Genomic DNA, 10,436 nt, shown 5'->3' with positions numbered 1-10,436 from the left:
AGAAGTGCTGGAGGAAAGAGCGCAGCCCACACCAGCAATCCTGTTTTGCCTGAAAATGACATGGAGGAAAATAAAAACCTTCCAAAATCTCATGCCGCAAGCAATGGCCAAACAGAACTGACTTCGGCTGTTGTCTGAGGATTCCTGGTCCTGACAGGAAAGAGTTATTCTAACAGAAAAGCACCATATATCATATATTTAATCAGAAATAAACAGAGTAAACTGAACAGCTTTACATAAAATATTTTCCAATAGCTTATATAAAATACTCCAAATATTAACTCAAATCCATAAAAATAATTAGGGACACCACAATAAGTTATTTCTGGGCTCTGATGTTCTCACCTGTTCAGCGAGACACATCAAACGGAACTGCAGGTGGAAGTGGTCATGTTATTTACTCTTGAGCTTCAACCACTACCTTTTGTATCCCAGGAGAAAAAGAGAGAAGGATGTGTAATGTCTAGAGCATAGGTACTATAAAGAACACATGCTTAGAGAAAGATCATGTGGAGAATACCTAATCGACCTTTATGTGATAAGAAAGCTGCAATTCAGGCAATTTCAAAACACTGCCTGCCCTGAAAGCTTTCCAAGAGATTTTCAGAGAACCTCAGCACTCAGTTTTGCTTAACAACAACGAGAGATCAGCACAGGCTGTGGCAAGAATAAGGAGAGGGCCAACTGTGTTTAGTTGCCTGTCAGGAAGGAATAATAATAAATGCTGCAGCAGATAAGGACAGACCTGGCTGCTTCCATAGCACCGCACAGCTAAGAACACGGGGAAAACTACCCACACAGCTTGGGCTGATTCATCTTTTCCTCCTTTTATCATGAGTCAGGTGCTTCATTAACTTTCTATTGAATGAGCGCCTGACTGCAGCACAGACAGTGGGAGCTCTGCCATGGACGTCCGCGAGGTCCGCTGCTGATTACCTCACCACCTAGTATTAAAAACATCCTTCTGTATCTGAGCCTTGATCACAGCTTCACCGAAGCTTTTTGGAGGAAAGAAAAGGGCTCCTGCAAGAAGGAAAGAGATGTCTGCCCGTCTCGCACGGCTCCGATGAGCCCTTGGCGGCCGGTGCGCAGCACACCGGCTGCGTGCGGGCCCTTCCGAGACGCCGAGCGGCCGCCGCCCGCGCTGCTCCTGCAATCCGTCACCTGGCGTCTCCAGGACCGAAGGGCAATGTCCTGCGACAAAGCTCATGCAGATGAAGCCAGAGCAAAGCACCCGCCACCTAGTAAAGCCATCTGCATTGTACACCTGAGACAGGAGAAGTGAAAACACCTTCAAGAAAGTGAACTTGAAGCATGAGCCAAGTGTAGCTACCGAAATAAGCTTTTTCAGCCTGCTCAAACAAGATCTCCAAAATGGCTCATTTTGGCCTCTGGTCCCACAGAACACCTCCTTTCACGGCTATGGATTTCAGCCTTGGGGATGAAGAATGCTCAGTTTTGCTGCTGGAGGGCACACACTTGCAGTTTCCTAATTAACCTGTCTCCCTTCTTAAAGAATCTTGGTTTTCAGTCTGGACTGAAAGCTTTCAAACCCGATTTTTCTTCTGTTGAGGTGTACCCTCAGCTGGGTCTACTGGAAAGGGGAGCAGCGCGGGTTCAAAACGGGAAGGATCTAAGTTGCTCAGTGCTGGTCTCTTACTCTCTCTGCTGCTGCCCTCTGTGGTGTGTTCTGGTTTTTAGGTGACACTTTGGGGTATCGATCTCTACGTTCACAGCCTGGTTTTGTCTCTGTGAAGGTCTAGACTGTAAATATCAAGAGCAGAATATACGAGGGACCGATCTGCTGGTGATGGGGGCAAGTCACTTTCTTCTCAATAAGGTGCTTTTATGTGGTTATTTTGTCAGAACAGACAGTGAAAACATTACAACAAGCCTACAAGTGACAGGTATCATTGCTGCAGAGTACTTACAAATTAAACTATCCAAGTCAAAGTGTTCTACGAGCAGCAAAGCAACAGTGGAAAATGTCTTTGTTTTCCAATATGCAGACTACAGCATGGCAAAGACCTGCCCCATCTCAGAGTTCAGAGCTGGCATCCCGTGCTCCGGCAAACCCTTACATGCCACATACATCACAGCACACAGGCACGATGCCACGTCAGCAGACGTGCCTGCTGAAGGGTGACACAGGGCAGAACAGCACAGCATGCCAGGAAAAGGTAAAGGGCTGTCTCACAGACTGGGGTAATAGGCAGCGTGGCTTCGCTCAGTGTTTTCGTCAGCTGCTTTCACCCAAACCCTTGTCAGCAACCTGCAGGCAGCAATGCAGCTCCTGGGCAGGCTGGAGAGCATCACACCCTAGGCCTGCAGTCACTGCTGCAGTGAACAGCCACTACACATCTGACTGCCTCCAGTATTGTCATTCTTTAGGCAACTGTCCCAACAATAAAGGCATCTCCATATGTGGTCTGCCTGCAGGAGCCTCTTCACCGCTTCCTATTCACAGGCACAGAGAAACAAAAACCCAATGTGGCCAAGTCCATATGGGAGAGCTCAAGCCCGGGTGGCTTAGCACACCAGGTCATGACACATGCTCAGCTTCACTGAGCCGCCACGACTGGGGTCAGATCTGGGTACACTTTCACAGAACAAGCTGGTTGTGAAACTCCTAAGACAATTATTAGTCACGGGAGAATGGGAGATAAGGACCTTCTGGAACTATTCCTGCCACTTGAGAATTCTTTAGAATGCCAGACACCAGCTTTTTAATTTCACCATTTCACACTGTTTGTACATAAACGTGAAGCTGTTGAGATGTCTCCTCACATGTTGCGCTCCTATAGGGCCTGGAGCTGATTCTCAAGAGCAGCTTCATTTCCTGCTCCTAACTCAACTTCAAATCAGAAGTTATGGAGCCTCTATTTTCAAGGAACACCTTTATTGAAACCCTTTGAAAGTTCCATTTGCAAGCTGATGGTCTACTCCATCAGTGAGGTGAAGTCAGCCAGGCCCTTTTTCCCAGATGCAGACCAAATGCATCCGTGATTGCTGCCAGCACAACTGGAAAGGCTTGGTACCAGCGTGACCTAACTGCAGAAGGGCTGAGCTTACTGAAAAGAAAAACAAAAACTCGGCTCAAATCATATTGATTTTATCCAAAAGCTCAAAGTGCTTCATGCAACATTAGTTAACTCTCCCAGCAGCTCTGTGAGATCAGTATTACTGCAGTTTTGTAGACAGCAAAAGAGATCAAAAGTTCAAAGCAGTGTGTGCAGAGCCCAGGAGCACCTGAGGAGCACAGAACAGGGCTCTCCATGCACCAGGCCGGTTTGACCTGGTGCTCTCTCGCTGGCTTGCAGCTAAACAGACCACACTTGATTATTTCTGTTCAAATACAACACTGCAAATGCCAGCAGCGAAAGATCCAGGGGGGCTATCAGCACTACTTGCTGTAATTTAGAGCAGCTGATGACATGATTGCCTGCAGAGTACAACTACTTTGCTTTTGCTGGTGTGGTGGTGTAATGCTGGAGTGAGGAGTGGGAGAAGGAAGCTCCTCTAGCTACTATTACAAGTGAAAATTGAAATATTTATGCAAAGACAGCTGCTGCCCTGGCAAGCCATGCATGAGCTTTAACGCCGTTTTATCACTACTGACAAATCTGTAACTACAACCCTAAAGTCACTAAGTGGCCTTCACCTGGCCTATTCCCACATGTAAAAGGAAAAACAAAACCAGCAAACCACACCGGCTCATCACTCCCGTTCAGCTCAGGTGTCAGTGGTTTGTCTGTCTCTGTGGGATCTCACACATGAGCCATACAGAATCCTTTTGGCATCACCAGTGTTCCTGCACCAGAACTGGGGGGGTATCATGTGCATTAAAAATACTTTCGACAGCCCCACTGTGTGTTTCTGGGGTTCTTGCTCTAGCCCTCAGCTTAGGAACTTAATATTACCGCGAACAGAGGAGCAGCTGAAAGCCTTCATCTTGCAAAAACGTTTGTATGGAAGTAGTTTCACTGAAGTTAGCTGAACTGATTGAACAGTCCAGCTGGCTACTCCTTCAAGGAAAACGAGTGAGGTGATGTAGTGCTCAGCCAAAATCAAGACCCATTTCAACAGGCACAGGCACTGTTTCCATCTGTGAATCAGAATCTGCCCTTATTTCCTGTTCCAGGACACTCAAAAACTCAGCCTTTTAGGTGACAGTTGAATTTTGCCTCCTCATAGACAGCACTTATCACCCTCCTTGCAATCAGACAAAGGACAAAAGGCAGTGCAAAACGCTGGACAAAGTGACTGAAGAGAGGGACTGACACCGCCTACAGCCTGAGGCATCCACAGGCCCCCGTGAGGAATAGGCGGGCAGCAGACCCTGAGCAGCTGAGCCTGAGCCATCGCCCCCGCCAGCAGTACAGGCCCATCGCGGTGCAGCTCCCATTGCTCTGTACTGCGCACCTTGCTGGCTGAACAAGAGCAGCAAGCAGCCGAGCAGCCCGTAAGCCCTGCCCCATGCGCTGTGGGCAGGCAGGGCAGGCAGAGGGCTCAGGTGAAGCTGTGTCCTGAGTACAGGCATAAAACGTGCAAGTAGGAGCCAAAACAAGCAGGCTCTGAGATGTCTTTGTGTCACAAAATTATGCACCAAAGCCCAAACCCAAACAACACAGTTCACTCAGACTGCTTCAACACTGGCTTAAAACACTACTTACCGTGTCAGTATGCAGACCAGCCCAGAAAGCTGCACAGAAGCCAAGGCTCCACGCTTGTGACCAACACGAAACCACAGAGTCCCTCTTACTGAATCCAGACAAACGGTGTCTGTGTCCAGGAGCCAGTTCAGTATCTGATTTTGTCCTCTTTCGCCCTCAAACTTTCAGAGACTTTTTTTGGGGTGACCACATTGGAACAGGCAGTGCCCGGCATGCTCCTGTCTGGCTTATCCTGACATTCCTGCTGATGCACCAGAAAAAGTCTTGATACGAACACCTGGAGACTCATTAACACTCAGGGGTCTCATCATCAGCCTAAGACCAGAAACCAGAGGGAAACAGCAGAGTCACAGCACGTACAGATACCCAGGCTGAAGAGCCTTCTCTCCCTGCTGTGTCACAGCTGCCAGGCTGGGGCTTGTGTCAATGCCTTTTAAGCCTTTATCTTTAGATCTGAGGGCAGGTTCTGCCTTTGTTTACAGTAATGCAAATTTAGGATAATTTAATTGAATGCAGTTCCCAAGCCTAACAGGGCAGGATTCAGCCTTTGATTTTTAAAGACCTTAGGAAAAGCTTCTGTGCCTCTGGGGCCCAGAGGGTGGTGGTGAATGCTGTCACGTCCAGCTGGCAGCCAGCCACTAGGGGTGTCCCCAAGGATCAGTGCTGGGAACAGGCCTGTTCAATACCTTCATTGATGATCTGGATCAGGGCATAGAGTCCAGCATCAGTGAGTTTGCAGAGAACACCAAGTTGGGAGCAGGTGTGGATCTCCTGGAGGGTAGGAGAGCCCTGCAGAGGGAGCTGAACGGGCTGTGTGGGTGGGCAGAGGACAAAGGGACGAGACTGAGCAAGGCCAAGTGCAGGGTTCTGCACTTTGGCAACAACAAACCCAAGCAGTGCTACAGGCTAGGGACAGAGTGGCTGAGAGCAGCCAGGCAGAGAGGGAGCTGGGGGTGCTGGTAGAGAGTAGCTGAAGATGAGGCAGCAGTGTGCCCAGGTGGTCAGGAGAGACAATGGCATCCTGACCTGGCCCAGGAGCAGTGTGGGCAGCAGGACAAGGGAGGTTCTTCTGCCCCTGTGCTCAGCACTGCTCAGGCCACACCTTGAGTGCTGTGTCCAGTTCTTGGCTCCTCCATTGCAGAGAGATGTTGAGGTGCTGGAAGGTGTCCAGAAGAGGGCAACGAAGCTGGGGAGGGGCCTGGAGCACAGCCCTGTGAGGAGAGGCTGAGGGAGCTGGGGGTGTGCAGCCTGCAGCAGAGGAGGCTCAGGGCAGACCTCATTGCTGTCTACAACTACCTGAAGGGAGGCTGTAGCCAGGTGGGGTTGGGCTCTTCTTCCAGACAACCAGCAATAGAATGAGGGGACACAGCCTCAGGTTGTGCCGGAGGAGGTCTAGGCTGGATGTTAGGAGGAATCTCCTGGCAGAGAGAGTGATTGGCATTGGAATGGGCTGCCCAGGGAGATGGTGGAGTCACCATTCCTGGAGGTGTTCAAGAAAAGAATGAATGAGGCACTTAGTGCCATGGTCTGGTTGACTGGATGGGGCTGGGTGCTAGGTTGGACTGGCTGATCTTGGAGGTCTCTTCCAACCTGGTTGATTCTATGATTCTCTCCTGTCACTAAATGCACAGAGAAGTGCACAGAGCAGTCGACACAATTCACACTTAGAGAAGGCAGAGCTTGTGACAGGCGCCAGTCCTGATAGTGACAAATCCTCAGCATCAGCCAGCAGGCACCCAGACTGCAGAAGGGGAACAACACAAAAGGACAGAAAGGCTTCGCTTGCTTCACTAAGCGACTGCTGAAGATCTGGAGACGAGAAAAGACTTTTGCGGGAGGGGTTTTCTTGGCTCTGTGCGAACCACAGGCAGGGGAGCGGCAGAGAGCAGAGCAAGCCGGGGCAGCCCAGCCCGCACGGTACCGCCTCGGTTTCTATACCGAGCTCTTATGGGCTTTTGGCTTGCAGCAGCAGCGGAGCCACAGCCCTGCGCCCGCCCCGGTACACGGGCTCCGCGGGCGACCCCGACCCAGCAAGGAAAAGAGCACCCGGGAGCAAAATGTACGGAACCCACCGCCCACAGGCACCGCTGGGATTCGAACCCAGGATCTCCTGTTTACTAGACAGGCGCTTTAACCAACTAAGCCACGGCGCCAGGCATTGAAGCAGCTTTCCGCGCCACCCCAATACTGCGGCTCGCTCGGCTCGCTGCTGCCAGTGCAGCCACTTCTGTCGTGCCTGGTGCCTTTGCCCGTGAGCTGCGCCGCACGGCCCTTGCAGTCTGGCAGCACACAGTTCAACTCCCGCCGAGCTTAGCCAGGCAGCTGCACGGCGAGCAGAGCTTTGTGCTGCGAAAGGCGTAGGGCTGCGGCCGGTCCTCGGCGGGTCCCGCTTCTCCGTGCGTGGCTGTAAATGGGCGCTCGCCTTGGCAGCGGCCTGGGCACCGGACGTGAAAAGGCCGAGGGAAGACAATTAAATGCCAGCAGCTTAAGCGGCGAGGGAAGGCTCCTCACGGTGAGCTCTAGTGCCGCTTACGCCACAGCGCCTCGACTGCCCAGGGCTCACCGCAGTCATCTACAATCATCGCCAGTGACGCCAGAATGAAACCTCGCTGTGCCTGCACCCACTGCTGAATGCCCACACGTCACTCGGGTCCCTAACCAAACACTCACCTGTTCCCACACACCAAATCAGTAGAGCAAGTGACTTGTCTGGGTTTCCACAGAGCAGATCAGAATGCTTCCCACCGAGCGTGTTCTGCCATCCCTCGGGGTCCAGCCTTCAGCCCGGTCCCTGCACAGGGCAGCAGCTGAGGAGGTGTCACTGCACAGAGACGAGCTACCGGTGGCTGCAGAGCCTGACTCGAAACCCAAGGGAAGGATCGTCCTCATGAACAGACCCAGTTGCACGCTTGGAGTGACATCAGGCTCAGCAAAGCATGGAGATTGCTTTGCAATTTAGCAGGCATCTAAAGCATTTGACAGTCAAACTGTAGATCATTCCTCAAATGACTCCTGCAGAATGGCAGCCAAAACTGACTTGGCCTAAAACTCATCCAACTTACCCATCAGACAAGAAGAGGAACTTATGAAGCTACAGGTGTGCAAGAGTTGGCAAAAATGCATATAAACCTCAAGCTTATGAATTGTCCATGATTATCACATCTCTGCCTGCAAATAGGGGCCTGCTGCTGCAGGTGACACCAGCTCAGGCAAGTGACATCAGCTCAGGGATAGAGAGAAAGTGACTCACGTGGCAGCCGGGCACTGAGCAGGTGATGAACAGCAAACAGTAATAACATTTACTGCTTTTATTAAAACCACAAGGTAAGAACTTTTTTTTTTCCCTTGGTTTTCTCAATCTGGGAAAACAGAAAGAGGATTTATTCAGAATAAAATTTCCGACCTATTTATATTACTAGTGCAAAATTAACCAAGGCACAGAGGGTTTTTTCCTGTTTCAGTGGGGGAAAAAAAAGGAGCTTTGATTTTTACATCTGAAAAGAGTCAAGGAAGAAACAAAATCCATTTTCAGTTCTAATATAACACTGACTGTTATAGGGCTAATATTTTCTAACATACAGAAATCAGTTCAGTATTACCAACTACATTAAAACCAAATTACTTCAGCTATAAAATATGCATATTTTATGTGATCTGTTTAAAAACAATCAAAACAAATCTCACAAACCCACACCAAACCATGAGGAGCATGGACACAGCATTTTCTTTTAGCCTCTGCAACAAAGCACTATTTCCTTATGGAGTAAAGAGGGGGAAAGAGTGATGGAAAGTAATACAATTTAGCACCTCATACTTATTCAAAGCCATAAATCTGCACCAAACAAACTATTCCCTAGAAATATGTTTTCATTTAACCTTGGACTCAAGTGTAATTGTTGCTACCGAACTCACATAATTTAAACAAGGGGAAAATCTACCTACTTAAACATCTTTGTATTCCACAGCTCAGCTACATACCAGGCTGTCACATGTCCGCTCCCTACTATTCTCCCCACTTTGAGTTCCTTCTAGACAGAAACGATGAGAAGGCTGAAAACACTATTTTAGGAAGGAGGCTCCCAAACATTTTGAAACACTCCATCTTTTATTTACTAACATTCTCACATATACTTGATAGATAAAAGCCTTTCAGCGTTGCTCCTCGTTGGAGGGAGCCTCTAACACACAAAATTATTTGTGCTCCAGCACTTCAGGCATGAACTGCAACACACTTGCAAAGGCTGAAAGCTCCTATAAATTTTTTTGTAAGGGGTGTGGCAACAAGTTAGAAAAAGGTTGTGGTCTTCATGGTTTTACTCACAAAAGGCAGCCTGACGTCCACTGACAGCAAAGATTCTTGGTTGCTGTAGGAAAGAAGTAATGCATCCACTTAGGCTGTTAGAGAGTTTCCAAAGCAGGAGTAACTAATACTGTTCTCTGGTACCAAGCAGCACAAGCAAGATTTCCTGGTACATCACAGCTATGGAAGGGGCTAGTACAACGTCTTTCATTGCTCCTCCTATACAGTACTCTGGTAGAGCAAGGTTAGAGGAAAGCCTTAGCTTTGCATAAAAATGGGCAGAAAGTCCATTTATGCTTAAATCCATGAACATCCCAAACCTACCAGAACAGGAGAAAGAGAAGGTGGCCATGGCCAAACTGTTCTCACTGAACACAGACCACAGAACTCACACTTGGATACTAGGACAGACTTTTAGAAGCTACACATAAAGCTACTGAAAATCTATGCTGAAAAAAGGAGAGCTTCTGTAATGAAAATGGCAGGTAAGTAACCTTCAGTGCAAGCAGTCAGCTCAGGTTCATTCCAGGACACCAAGTTCCCTTCTAGGCTAGAAGATTTGCAAAACCATGATGAGTTTCTTCTGTAATGAATGTGAAATGTTCTTGTCACGAGGGGTTCTGGCTCTTCAGTGGCGATGTTGCTGGGTAACCTGCTGCGACAGACACTGCTCTGCACAAACACAGAGCCACATCACACAACAAAGCTACTCTCTCAAGTTGCCTAAAACAGCAGGTTTCTGTTACATGAAAGGCAAATTTTTTCCCCTCACAGATTTTTATTAAATCATTCCCAAATAGCTAAAGTAATATTTCTACTGAAAGTCACTCTGTGTGACAAATGTTTTTTGAGACATTTTGTTTTTTTGCTTCAAGTTCATAACCTGTCACATTTCCATACTTCCCCAAGGAAATCCACACAGTTTCCAACAACTACATCAAAAGTACTATTATTAGCAGCCTTTTCTCTACTCCATCTGTATACTTCCTGTAACCAACACAATATCTGTTCTTAAACAGAAACATGGAACACAGACAACCAGATGGAGACGATGATCTGTCAGCATCTCTGACTGCGCAGTGGTTTCCAGGGCTGTACACACTGCTATTTTACTGTGTTTTTCAAAACCACACACAACTGCAACAGCAGCACAGCATGGTTACTATTCCCTGATCAAAATCTAACCAATCAGCTCTATAATCCCATGAAAAGTGATTTAAACTATGACTTAATGACAAAATGTGCCACGAAGAGTACCCGTGGAGGCACTGTGTGGCCTGCTTAACCAAACATTAACGCACACTGCAATTAGTTTGACTGTTGTGCCTAGACCGGCACAGGATCAAGATGCATTTCTTTTCTAATTGACAAGAACTGAATGGAAAGGCTGCAGGACATCAATAAACCACAGAGACAGAAGAGAACCTTCCTAACTCTGACAGGTACACACCTGAACCTTGGCT

General features: G+C 48.4%; 1 non-coding gene across 1 annotated transcript; it reads right to left on the bottom strand.

Moving 5' to 3' along the window:
• Positions 1 to 6,752: 6,752 nt before the first annotated feature.
• TRNAT-AGU (transfer RNA threonine (anticodon AGU)) lies at positions 6,753 to 6,826 on the bottom strand. The gene has a single exon. It is a non-coding gene; the product is annotated as a tRNA-Thr (tRNA).
• Between the last annotated feature and the right edge of the window lie 3,610 nt (positions 6,827 to 10,436).

This window comes from Pogoniulus pusillus, chromosome 20 (genome assembly GCF_015220805.1).
Source record: "Pogoniulus pusillus isolate bPogPus1 chromosome 20, bPogPus1.pri, whole genome shotgun sequence".
NCBI lineage: Eukaryota > Metazoa > Chordata > Aves > Piciformes > Lybiidae > Pogoniulus > Pogoniulus pusillus.
This window is presented reverse-complemented; position numbering and strand designations above follow the sequence as displayed.